The 13,141-nt window shown below is 43.0% G+C and overlaps 1 pseudogene; it reads left to right on the top strand.

Moving 5' to 3' along the window:
- The first annotated feature begins 1,790 nt into the window (after window positions 1-1,790).
- LOC147673187 (uncharacterized) lies at window positions 1,791-12,829 on the top strand (annotated as a pseudogene).
- The last annotated feature ends 312 nt before the right edge of the window (window positions 12,830-13,141 follow it).

Below are 13,141 nucleotides of genomic sequence, written 5' to 3'. Positions count from 1 at the left end.
GCCAAAGAATGTCGGGAACGCCCCGTGTCTGGTCCGGCATTGACGGACAGGCCCCTCGTCCAATGGCAAGGCTCCGTTTACGGAGCCAGCCAATCAAGGACGAGGGCCGAACAAAAGCCACACTACAGTTCTCAACAGGATTTCGCCTGCGCGGAAAAGCTGCGCAGAGCGCAGCTTCCGCTAGGCGAAACCTAAAAAGGATGGATGGATGGTCTTTTTTTGTCGCGTTACAAAGTACCTAATTATGGATTCTCAACCTTTTGTACTGTATTTTTGGTAATTAGGGAAGGGGATGATACATGAAAATGAAACAGATGTTTCTACAACCATTTTTACTATATACCTCACAAATTACATTGACCCCTTGTACTGGTGTTACTTAACTTGGTTGCCTTTATCACGCTCAAGCAGTCTTGGAGCGCGTATGGCAATTCTAACATTAGTCTAAGGTGTGGGGTCAGTGGGCCACTGGTCCCATCCTTGTATGCACACTCAAATTCCTCTGTGGGTCACAGAGGTTTCAAAAAACTTTCAAAAAATGATTGCAATTGTCGGTTTATTCGTAAACTTCTTTGATATCAATCATTGACATTTTTCGTTTTTCATTTGCATAACATGATACCATCCTTATGTACATCCAATGCATTTCGGGGTTCTCGTGCACCCCTTCATCAGGGAAAGGACACTGTGAACAAAAACATACGAATCATAAATAATGTCTAAATGAAGCGTAAGTGCAATCAAAATGGGCGCATGCACGGAAATTGGACCTAACTCACGGTCAGTGTTTTAGCGGAGGTGGAAGAGGTGAGGGTGGATTATGGGGTTCACCTTTCTGTGACCCAGATATTCCCATGTGCGAAAGAGTGGCATGCAGAGTCGGCGGAAATATGCTTACGTGTATCATTCAAAATGTTGGCGCATAGTCCTGTGAATGGAAACGTGAGGAGGGGTACGTTAGTTATCAATTACTGGTGCGTCGGGTTTAGCGGTATTAGCATAATACCCGATGATTTGTGAGATCGGACTGACCTGGTTATGGTTAGTAGGTTACTTTGTAAAAATTCTAAAACCTTCCAAGAAAGGTGGTTTGAAATTTTAAACAAGTGTTCACTCGACCTGATCCTCCTAATTATTGAAGAACTGTCTGGAATACTAGGTGAACTAACTAGGGAAATAGAGGAAACATCCACAGAACTGTCTAAAATGCTATCGGAGGACGAGCTCAAAAACATACTGGATGACATTCAAACCCAGATGGAAAAACATACCAACGACATCAATGAACGTAAGATTCGTAAATACAGGAGGGATACTCTTGACTATAAACTCGGAGAGGTTTATACATGGGCTGAAGTCTACGCCCAGAAAAGACGCAACAAACCATATACATCACAGACAGACACCTCCTCATCGGATAGTGACAATAACCAAAGAACAAGGAGAACTCGACCAATACCAACAGAGCCCGACACAACCAAGGCACAACAACCAACGACTAGCCAACAGACAGACTCAAGTCCTTTTTTAGAACAGGGCCAAACACAAAAAGGAGACCCCGGAGAGGACAAAACAAAAGAAAAAGAAACAAGGAAAGACCCACCTACCACGAGGAGCACAACGGGAACTATCAAGGACAAACAAACCAAGAAAACACAGAACAACTAGTGATTAACATTAGTGATTACCACCTCACCCAACACGAAATTCAACTCTTACAAAAGGGAACCTCGTTTGTACCCACGACCGACTCAAACAATCTGGAACTCGAAGTCAGTTTCTTCAAACTCATGCGCAAACTCCGACTTCGTCACTTCTTCGACAATGTGTTACCACCCAATCCTCAAGTGGAACCAGACCAACTACTCGGACTGAGACCACATAGCACATTTCAGTCACCAGTCAGCCACAAAACCTTGGACTTATTTGAAAACAGAGTCAAACAAGATCTACTGAAAATTAACCACAAGAACACAAAAACCAAGAACATCACACAAAAGGATTTAACTACATTGAGAAAAATATCCAATAATGAAACGATCACATGTGTAAAAGCAGACAAGGGTGGCGCCCTCACAATCATGAACACGGCCATGTATGAATCAAAAGTGCTGGAACACATAAGTGACACGACAACATACATGAAATTGGACGGGAATCCGACAACGGAATGCATGAAAACTCTAACCAACATATTGGACAAAGCATATGAAATGGGAATAATCAATGCTAAAACTAAGAACTTTCTCACCAAGTCCAATCCTAGGAGCCCAATTTTGAGAATGGTCCCCAAGATCCACAAAAACCTACGGGACCCCCCCATGAGACCAATTGTCTCAACATGCGGGAGTCTACACGAACCCATTGGGCAATTATTGGATAAATACCTTCAACCAATGGTACAAGCAATGAATACTTATACCAAAGACACCACGCATTTCATTTCGAAATTAATGAACCTCAAGCTAGAAACAAACGAGGAACTAATCTTATGCACAGCCGATGTACGTTCCCTGTACACGTCAATACCCCACTCCCTGGGGATTGAAGCAATAGAACAGTCTCTACTCAAATCTGACATGGAAAGACCCTTTCAGACGTTCCTAATGGAACTCATGCTGTTTACGTTGTACCAAAGTTATTTTAAACATCAAGATACATGGTACCAGCAACTCGTGGGAATGGCTATGGGCAATTCAGCGGCTCCCGCGTATGCGAACATTTTTATGCAACATTTTGAAGAAAACCATATACTCAACAACAAACAATGGACGGATCACCTAATTCTCTTCACAAGATACATAGACGATATTTTTATCGTCTGGAAAAGTACACAAGAAGAACTACAAAACAGACTGTTGGAATTTAATAACATTGATGAAAGAATACAATTAACCTGGGAAATTTCAAACGTTTGTGTCAACTTTCTGGATGTCAAGGTCTCTATCAAAGGACAAGAATTCGAAACAGATCTCTACACCAAGCCCACCGACAGGAACAACATGCTACACTACAGCAGCTTCCACGAATACAATTTAAAAACACATTTACCATTTTCACAAATGGCACGAGCAAAACGGATCACATCAAATCCTCACAATGTCACACAACGGATCAAAGAAATTGCATGTAAATTTCGCAACAGAGGTTACCCTGAAAATATCATTGAAGATTCCATACAGAGGATTAACAACCTAGAAAGACAGAAACTTCTGCAACCTAGCACCAAAAAACAACAGACACGTCTAGTGGTCGTCTCTAAATTCTCTACCGCTACCAACAAGTTTAAAAAGATTATTCACCAACATTGGCCATTATTGAACCTGGAGCCAGACTTCAACCAGATCTTTCAGGAACCCCCACTATTCGCATTTACCAGATCACGCAACCTAGGTGAACTTGTACGACACAAACCAAACAAACCAGTCATCTACTCAGGAACCAAACCATGTTTCAATTGTGGGAACTGTAACTGTATCATTCGAGGCAATACTATCAATCACCCCATGAAAGGTCACAAGATAAAACTCCAAGTCAACGCCACATGTGACACCAGCAATGTCATCTATGCTCTAAAATGCCCGTGTGGAAAACTATACATCGGAAAGACAGAACGGAAAATCAAAACCAGGCTCATAGAACACAAATCCAACATCTGTCTGAAGAGTACTAAATCAGCAGTAGCAGTACATTTCCATGAAGAGAAACATAACATTGCTCAACTGAAATTCACTATACTGGAAACTATTGTCAAACAGGAGGGTAGAGACAACACCAAATTCCTCCTTCAAAGAGAAAATGCATGGATCCAAAGACTGTCCACACAGAAGCCATTGGGGCTTAATGAAAGAATTGAACTCTCTTGCTATCTGTAAAGTTGCTCATGGACCGAGACAGTGACTCCTGAGTAATTTAAGGATCACTTGTTAATTTCCTGTTTTAATTTATTTACTGTATACCATATCACCAGCTTGATTTATTATGCATATGATTGTACTACCTGATGGCCTTTTTCTTATATCACCATACACTCTTATGATAAACACTTGCCTAAACCACGCCACACTAGATTACTCGATCGACCCGTCACTGTAACACAACTACTATGCCCAAACTGCACTGCGCTTTTAACCTCACTCGTACACACGATAATATCACACTGTCCCTTTAAACTGACAGGAACACTCCCACCTTCCTCCAGCTAGCACACGTGACCGCGTCCCTTTAATGATACGAAACGCGGTCAATGGCGTTCCGCCAGAACCAGCGTCCAAGAAAGGAGGAACCTACTAACCATAACCAGGTCAGTCCGATCTCACAAATCATCGGGTATTATGCTAATACCGCTAAACCCGACGCACCAGTAATTGATAACTAACGTACCCCTCCCCACGTTTCCATTCACAGGACTATGCGCCAACATTTTGAATGATACACGTAAGCATATTTCCGCCGACTCTGCATGCCACTCTTTCGCACATGGGAATATCTGGGTCACAGAAAGGTGAACCCCATAATCCACCCTCACCTCTTCCACCTCCGCTAAAACACTGACCGTGAGTTAGGTCCAATTTCCGTGCATGCGCCCATTTTGATTGCACTTACGCTTCATTTAGACATTATTTATGATTCGTATGTTTTTGTTCACAGTGTCCTTTCCCTGATGAAGGGGTGCACGAGAACCCCGAAATGCATTGGATGTACATAAGGATGGTATCATGTTATGCAAATGAAAAATGAAAAACGAAAAATGTCAATGATTGATATCAAAGAAGTTTACGAATAAACCGACAATTGCAATCATTTTTTGAAAGTTTTTTGAAACCTCTGTGACCCACAGAGGAATTTGAGTGTGCATACAAGGATGGGACCAGTGGCCCACTGACCCCACACCTTAGACTGTTAAACGAGATGTCGAGGGACGCCTGACATCACTTGTAGAGCACCTTAACATTAGGAACAATCTCTCACTAAAACCGCTGTGCGCCAGCCCTACCCACACTCCAATTCTAAAATTAGGTCAGAGTGGAAGTCCGAACTGCTTGGTCATCGCTGCCCCACTAACCCCTTGTTTCTGACGTCACCAGATAGTAACTTAGTGCAGGTGAGGAATGCAGACATCTTTTTGGCAGGATGCTACGGAAATATCTTCCCCAGTCTACTCAGGAGCACCTGCTACGCTGAGTTTGTGTTATGTTTTCACACTCATTTCTGTGTCATTGCAGGACTCCCAGAGTTTTACTGTTTTCTCTCTCTGACCGTCTCATTTTGACGACAGCGCGGGCTCAGACTCTAGTGCACAGGTTGGGAAACCCTTAAGTGTGCATGAGGCACTGCCCTCATTTTGGGGCCCGCCAGTGGTGAGAGGTAGCTGCGAAAAGTGGCTCTGCCATCGGCAGGCATGTGCTTTCCTCACTTTGTCTGTCTATGGTCCTCACAAAGGTCTGAACCTCCTGAGGCCACATTCACCACAAAAGCACAGCCACAGCATCTTTGTCTATAGCACAAGGGTAAGGCAGGCCCAGCCTTACTCTGCCAATCACACTCTACGTTGTGAGTAGAATATGAGGCACTCAGCAGGGCCACTGTAATTATGAGGCAGAGAGGGTCACATAAAGCGGCAGGGTTGAGTGAATTATGTGTCAAGAAAAAGCAAATTATGTGGCACATTTTGTGACAGTATAACTTCATTTCGTCATTTTTAAACTTGTTAACACTGTTTGGGCATTAGTTGCACCTCATTAGTACTAGTTAAAACACCAAAATATAGCATCAAGCTACAGAAAGTTGGTCAGTCAATCTTTGCAAAGGATTTTCAACTGCCCGGCAACATGTGTTGATGCGTTTTTACTAACTTTTGAACCGTTTGAGCTAGAAACATTTTTTTTCTTAAACTCTGCAGATTATGTGGCAAATGTTGGATTATGCAACAAATGCAGCAAATATACAATTATGCAGAAAATCGCCACACAATTGCACACAGTCACATGGATTTAAACTTTCTGCTCTTTGGCTATCCATACCGTCGGCGGAAGAAAACATTAAGGGACTAAAAAATTATTTTTAAAGAATACATCCCTGATTTGCATGAGAAATCTGTAATGTTGCGACAATGCAGGCAAGTGCCCAGAACGAGTTGCTCTTACCCTCAATGAGTAAGACTCAGAACGGCTGTATGGTCATTTCTACTCATGGATACATCTTATATATGCCTGCTCGTTGCGCCTCCTCCCTGCTCTGGACTACAGCGGTGACTGCACTTGGACTCAGCCCCTCTCCTCTTAGCATCCACGCTTCCTAGCCCATCTTGATATCCCCCTCCGTACTGATTTATACCTAACACTTCATTTCCATTCGTTCTCTGTTTGCGTTATCTTTCTTGATACATGCAAATTATTAAATCAAAAATCATCCATTGATGTCCATTTTATGTCAGAGCGGTGCCTATGTTAAAATATACTCTTTTATTCAAATGTGACTATTCTTTCTGCTTAGTAATTTACTTAACAGCAACTGTTCTAGGCAGTCCATCACTGCAATCCAAAAATTATTTGAAAAGACTTTGCCTCAATCTTGTTATTGTGTCAGAGCCACTCTTCCCAGGAACGCGCGCGCGCACTTCCCTACCCCCTAGCGCGCAGTCCCATGTGTGTAGCACGCACAGAGGGCACATCCCGCGAGATTATTCGCGCCGCCGCTTTTAAAAGGCGCGCGCCGTGAAAAAACGGCCATTTCCTGATTGTGGACGACGACAGCAGAAGTGACCACTTTGGAGTGACTGAATACTCGGGAGCGGAGGGAAGTGTTCTAATGTGGCCACTTGCTGGCCTTTTGTTTTTGCTGGGCTCGCTATTGTTTTGCCGCCCTGTAGGGCACGCACTGATGGTTTTATTTTTGTAAAGCGAGGCTGCGGGCAGATTGAGTGCTTTTGTTAAAGTATCCATGTTAATCGCAGCCCCTTCACGAGCTGCGATTTCAGAAATTTGCAGTTAACTAATTTGGAAACAAACAGAAGTAATTATCGTTTATTTGCCGAATACTACGATGTTCCAACCGCTTTGGAAGTTTAGTTGTAAACCAGTATTTAGTTACTGATTCATTTTTGGGTTCAGATTAGGCCACCAAGTAAACGATCCGGTGCGATAAAACTTTACCCTTTCCCATAGCTGCCAATGTTTCAGATCTCTGTGTGACATTTTCATAATTTCTCTGTAATTACGAGTGACATTTCAATGACTATGAGTGACACGTTCTTACGAGCGAAATAAAGCAATGAAGATGAGGGAACATATAAATGAATATCGCAAATTACACCCATTTGAGCATCAAGAAACTGTAAGAATATCTTAAAACTGCTCCAAAGCATCAGAAATGAAGGGCACTGTTGGACTCGACTGTACCAAACATGACGTGAGAGGCCACGCTGCCTGCAAATGAGCCTCATCTTCCATAACACGCCCCCTCCCATAAAAATAGGCTAGATCTCCCATGGGTGGACATAAGCAGAACCACCTCATCCTCCCTCTGAGCAAACTGTGCTGAGAAGCCACAGCACGAACCATCACAAACAGTGCATCCGGCTCCCGTACCATATGACAGTCATAGCCACCTTCACACACAAATGTCACCTCATTAGGAGGGTTTGTTTACTGTGTATTTGTTATTAACGAAGAGACAGCCGGACGTTTCCTGTACCTCAGCATTGCGACCCCTACAGGGTAAACAGTCCAGTCGTAAGAAGCCAAAATATAGCTATTGAAAATTAAGTATCGAAAACATCAGAACGAAAGTTATTACCTTGAAATAAATGCTTTTAAATATTTTTTTTCTGAAAGTATTGCATTTTTTAAACAAATAGTTGAAAACAATGATAATTCTAAATATGTTTTGGTGTATAATCAGTTGCATATACCTTGCTATTCATCCTGGAAACGTGTAATTTTCTTTTTATTCTGATTCAGTTATAAACTTTAATAGTTTTGTTGTTTACAGGCAAGTTGAGAACAGAGAAAGTTAAATAACAAGTTCTCTTTTTATTTGTATAGGCCTGAATGCTTGAGTGTAGCTGGGAAACATTAACGTGAAAACATTCCAAAAAGATGGACCTATGTGGAAGGTCACAGAACCTCTCGGACAGGAGTCTCATTTTCTGTTTTACATGATTCATGTAAAACAGAAAATGAGACTCCAGTCCGGGCACCGACCCGCAGGCAGCTGATTGCGCTGCAGTTAAAAAGCTAACACTTGGCTGGCACTGAGTCTCGCAGCAACACTGTCACTTACTTGCTAGGCTTGCCACAGCAGTTCAATTTACAGCCCAGCCGCCCGCCTGTCTCCTCAGACTCCTGCCCATTGTACCCCAAACAATCCTTCAACATTCAGCAAGCGTGCATGGTGCGCCTCCCGCGGGATCGGCAGCAGGCACCACTGCTGCACAGTGGCCTTCAAACGCGCTGCGGTCCGTAGGGTTGGGTCCGCCGGTCGTAGGATCATGATAGATTTTAATTTACCACCATGCAGTGGTGCTAGCAGCGCTTGAATAGTTTACATCAGCCTAGAGCAGCCTCTCACAAACTTAACTGCAGCTGGAGCCGGTAACAGGACGTAACGTCGTGCGGCACCTATGACGTCAGTCAGATTGTAATGCAGCACCGTGACCGTGAGGGGCATTTCAAAGTTTTATTGACACATAATTGTAGATCTAGCAGCCAGTGTTAGCAGCTTCTAGCTCAGACCCCATCCCCCACCAAGCCCAGTGCCATGAGCAGCGCGTACGCCACAGCACATGCAAGCCACTCCAACGTACTTACGTTAGTCCGTATAGCTCAGGAGCGGTATCAACTTGACAGCTAAGGCGCTATGCCTAATTATGCATGACAATGCATTTCAGTGCAGTGATGCGGACCACCACACTGAAATGCGTTAGTCTAACGCTTGTTGCGTGATACTTGGCAGGACTGCTTTCCTGAAGTGTATTTCTCTCTTTGTCACTTGGGTGTGAAAGTGTTGACTTTGTGACTATTTCTGTCGCATATATTGTTAACACCAACAAAAGGGTTCTGTTGATTATCATTACAGAAAGCCTGTGGTGTTGCTCACAGTGGCCACATGCAAAAAAAACATTTGTTAAAAAATGTCAGACTAAATATCTGTATTTTCAATTTGAAATTCCTGTTCACGTAAAAGGTGGAAAAGTGAACGTATCAAATCTTGTGAAGGGCAAAACATCTGGAATTTAGCAAAACTTGCCCATTGAATAAAACATTTTTGCACACCCCTGTCCTGTATATATCTAAAAGTGGTGGGCGGTGCAGGCTGCCCTGGGTGCTGCAGAGCTGGCTGCCATGGACACAGATGAAATTCACAGGCCTCCAGGGAGCTTTGGCTGGCTGCCTTGGCACAGCGATAAGTTGCCTAGCAGGTTACTACCTTAAGTTAAAATTTGGCATAAGGAAAGCAAATTCTGTGGGCTCGTATTTTAGTCGGAGCATTGCAAATGAAACGCATCAGCCTGCCAGCAACTTCACATTACACACACGTATCTGAGATTGAGCTGCATCGGCAAAAATAAAAAAAACTATTCTAGCCAATACTGCCCAGCACCGGGAAAAATAATAATGAAGAGCCTTCCCCAGTGTGCTGTTTGTGCATGCATGTACCATGGCTCTGTGGCCATTTTATCTTTTGAGGCAAGTGTGATCACGTATGCTCCCACCAGTCATCACAAGTGCAACATTATACATCACGTTGTGACAGTCATTTTGTCTTTTTTTCTTCTTTAATTTACATTCAAGATGTTGATGCCCACCTTAGAGCAGGAAGTTAAAAAAGAAAAGTGCACAGGAGCACATTTTAAGGATGGAGTGACCCGGTTGTAAATTGTGGTGTACAGTACCTCCTGAAAAGTAAAAAAAAAATAAAAAAATGAATGCGATAGTCACACGTTACGTATTCAAGGAGTCGCAGCAATAAGCAGGGAGGGGCAGAGCGCACCAAAGGAGGAAGGTTATAAAAAGAGAAAGCACTACTTACTCTTTTTATGTAACTTGTGTAATTACTGCTATTGTATTACTTTCCTTTTCCTGCTCAATGCTCGATATTGCATTTATGTCCTCCCTTCAATCCTATTGTAAAGCGCTCTAATATCCTTCGGGATCATGTTTGCGCTATATAAAACTTTGTAAAAAAAATAAATAAATATAGCAAGCCTGCAAACCGGGCAGATTACCCCAAAAAACCCACAAGCTGTGTTTTTAAACTTGCTGCATCGAACAATTGTGCAGCACGTCCCAGTGCGCTGTACCCGCTCCTCCGCTACTTTATAATGAGTCAAAACTTCCACTAGACAAAAATCAGATCTCTCTACAGCTGGTCCATCAATCTCCAGAGTTATCCAGCCAAAGTGAAGAGGAGAAGCCTGTATTGATCCCAAGTTTTCTTGTACCACATTGTTCAGCCACTAAATGTACATACTTCTCCAAGTCCACCTTAACACCTCCCAAGTCCGTGACCACTACCCTGCACGCATCAGTGCGGCCCTCTGTCACACCACAACTAAATATTTTTGACCCTTAGAAAAATATTTGCGAGTACCCATGGTCTATTGTAAATGTGATTACATGCAAATGTGTGTGAATGGGACACATATCTGTTAAAACATTGACATGGCAAAATGTAAAGAAAATGCAGGAGAGTGGCTGGATTGTGTGGGTAGGTGCAGATAAGTTTAGCCTAATGGGTGCTAATAATGAAGCACAGGGGCACGTGCTATTTTGCCTAAACTAGAATCCCAGGTAACTATTTGGTCGTTTTTCCAAATGGAGTATCTGGGCCAGTCCCATTCATTGTTTGTAACTCTTAGAGCCTTTGCTAACCATCTTGTCTTCAATTGCAAGTTTGCAGTCTGTAAGGTATTTGGATTTGAATGGTCAGGCGTGAGTACCCACAAAGAGAAGGTAATTCTGTGTATGTTCCACATTGGATTTTGGGGGTGCTGCGTAAATAGATTCACAATCTGCACCCCTTTTCTTTTGCAGGTTTGTGAGACCGTGCTACAAATACAGTTGTACAGGCAGACGGGAGTACAGGCAGAACAAACAGGTGATTGTTTGGTAGAGTTAAACTGTGGTGCATCTTGTGTTCTTGTGTATTGTAGTATAACAACATACCTTACCCATGTTTTCTTCTGTTGCAGGTTTCGCAGACTGTACCCCACACATTTGAACGGGAGTACGTGAGTACAAGCAGAGCAGGTAATTGTTTGGTAGAGTTAAACTGTGGTCCATCTTGTGCATTGTAATATAACAACATACCGTACCCATGTTTTCTTCTGTTCTAGGTTTCACAGACAGTAACCCACACTTTTGAACGGGCATACGTGAGCACAATCACAACAGGTAATTGTTGGGTAGAGTTCCTTTATGGTGCACATGGTATATTGCTGTATCACACATTCACAATGCGCTGTAACAATCTTTACGTCTATTGCAGGCTCTACGGACAGTGCATCATTTAAGTTAGAAAGGGCAGGGCAGTGGACAGAAATCCAGGTAATTACACTCTACGTTTTTCCGGCAATGCCTCTGTATTATGTGACAGGTTGCAATCATGAGCCTAGGCATCAACTTCAGACATGTTCCTTTATTTTGCAGGCTTTGTGGCATAGCAGGCTAAACCCAGTTATCACAAATATGTTCAAGCGCAAAGCTGTACCTTCTGCCGAGTTTGATGCTTCACCACAAAGGAAGAAATGTTGCCTTGTCTTCAAGGAAGAGTGGATGAAAGAAATTGTGGAGGCCGAGACACAGAAATCACGAAGCAAGGTTCGCGTGCAACTTGGGGAACTATTTCAATACAGCCCAGACGTGGGCTTGATTTGCAAAGCATGTGCCGAAGCCAAGGTTGTTGGGGACTTTTCTACCGGAAAGAAATGGAGTGATGGCTGGAAACTGGATTACCTGAAACGCCATTTAATTAGCAAAGTTCATGAGTCTGCCATGGTGACATTGAGAAACAGAAGTGCTGCTGCTAGGTTTGGTTTTGGAGTGCGGGCAATGCTGACAGAAACTGCCACTGACAAAGCAAATAGAATGGAAGTAGTTGAACGACAAAGATCCCTGCCTGAGGAGATAAAGATTCTCATCAACAACGTGTTGCTGGCAGTGAAGATGAATACTTCACTGTTATCTGTACAAGACATCCATGACCACCTAGCTTTGTATGTGAAGATACCAGACAGCTGGAGGAGCAAGAACTATGCCTTTGAGTTCCTTGAGGCCATCAATAGCGTGATACACTGTGAAGCTATGGCAGAACTTCGTAACGCTTTGTATCACACATTGATAATTGATGAGAGCACAGATATTTCTGTTACAAAAATGCTAATCCTGTACTTCAAGTTCCGACCTGTAACCTCAACAGAGCACAAACACTGCTTGGCGGCATAGTGAAGCTGACTAATTGTAATGCTGAGGCGATCACTACTGCTGTGAAGGAATTCTATACTGCCAATGAACTGGACCTCATGAAAATGGTCATGTTCACATCCGATGGTGCGTCTGTGATGCTGGGTAAAAATAATGGTGTTGCTACTCGCCTTAAACAATCCATTCCCCATCTAGTTGAGCAGCATTGTGTCGCTCGCCGAGAAGATTTGGGAGTTGATGATGCCTGGAAGAGGGTTCCAATGATTAAAGAGATGGAGACATTATTGAGGACTGTCTACACTGTGTTCTCCAGATCTCCTGCAAGGAAGTCCAAGCTGGATGAAATGGCATCGGTCACTGATTGTGAAGTGGTCTCTTTTCGACCATTGAATGAAGTCCGGTAGCTTTCGAGGCATTTTGCTGTTGGAGCACTAATTAGGAATTATGAGGCTGTTCTTAATTACTTTGAGCATGAGAAAGTTGAAGAGAATGATCCAGTTGCTAAATATTGTTACAAAAAGCTATCGGACTCCAACTACCGTATTTCCCTTGCAGTACTTAATGACATTCTGAGTGAATTTGCATCTTTGTGCAAACTGTTCCAAAAAAGTTCTTTGACTACTGTTGAAGCTGTACAGTATGCAAGAGGAAAGATTGGCCAAATTAAGGAACAATATTTGGGGGACACTGTCTTTTGGAGCAGCAATGTAAGAGAT

This window comes from Lissotriton vulgaris, chromosome 12, assembly GCF_964263255.1.
Source record: "Lissotriton vulgaris chromosome 12, aLisVul1.2, whole genome shotgun sequence".
In the NCBI taxonomy this organism is placed as follows: Eukaryota; Metazoa; Chordata; class Amphibia; order Caudata; family Salamandridae; genus Lissotriton; species Lissotriton vulgaris.
Note: the sequence above shows the minus strand (reverse complement) of the source record. Positions and strands in the feature narration are given on the sequence as shown.